The following is a 1132-nucleotide window of genomic DNA, read 5'->3' on the forward strand; positions in this document are numbered from 1 at the left end:
TCAAGGTTACCCCATCAGTGAGTGGTGGAGCCTGGCCTGTCTTCTGTGACCTTATGAAGAGCTTTCATAGGGCTTTACTGAGTACGTTGGCACCGCCGGCCGGACAGAATGACCAGTCTGGTCAGCGTGGCCTATTTCCGGTACACATTTTAGCCACTCTACCCTTTATACCTCCCTTTTGATGAGTCGCTGCATCTCTGCGTCTGACTTCATGCCAAAGGGAATTACGGTAATTTCACCACTTCTGCCTCATGAACTAATGAAGCACCTATAGTGTCGACAGGAAACTGTCTTGGGGTAGATACCTTGTTGTGTAGAACTTTCTTAAGCATTGCAGCGAGCCTTCGCATCCCTGACCTGCGGAGTGCTAAAAGCCAGAAGCACAACCCACCCCCTTCGTTGGACTAGCAAAATGCTTCCAAACATTTCTGCGTGCCCCAAGTTTAGAACTACTGAGTGTGAAAATAGAAGACGCCCTCGTGTTAAATATACCCCTCCCTACCCAAAAAGCTCAGATCTACATTTTTCCTTATGTGGATGGTCTATCAGCCACTGCAAGAGCCGCTGCAATGCTATTTTGACTAAAAGGCTTCACCACTTACTAGCTGGGCGACCTTGAACTAGGTAGCTAAACTTGCGGAGCCTCAGTTTCATCTGTAAAATAGGGATGAGGCTTCCCTCACTCGGAGCAGTAAGCTCCAGTGCAGAGCGGTCGTTCTGGGCTTCCGCCCCCCACCAGCTCCTGTCCCTTTCCTCATGGCCCAGAGAACATGGGAGATCACTGCCTAATTTACCTGCCACAAGGTTAAGGAGCAAGGACGTGTAAAGAAATGAAGTCAGTGGGGAGAGGTTGAGTCCCAGCTTCAGTGCAATTATCTTTGATGGCACGAATGGAGAGGTAGGTGCTAGTCCCCTGGTGGGTTATGTAGTGGCTTTCCCATTTTGTAATGGAGAATTTTCACCTTGGCCCTTAACACCGTTTGATTTTACTGAACACAAAATACAGGTCTTGGCTATTTTGGAATACCTTGTACGCAAAGATCCCTTAATTTATAGAAGCTAGTTCCGTTAAGCACAAAGCTTTATTTAGAACAAATAAAACCAACTCAGTTTCTGACTCTGAAAGTTTATT

Source organism: Panthera pardus, unplaced genomic scaffold (genome assembly GCF_024362965.1).
Source record: "Panthera pardus isolate Hobbes unplaced genomic scaffold, ASM2436296v1 HiC_scaffold_20, whole genome shotgun sequence".
NCBI classification, from domain to species: Eukaryota; Metazoa; Chordata; class Mammalia; order Carnivora; family Felidae; genus Panthera; species Panthera pardus.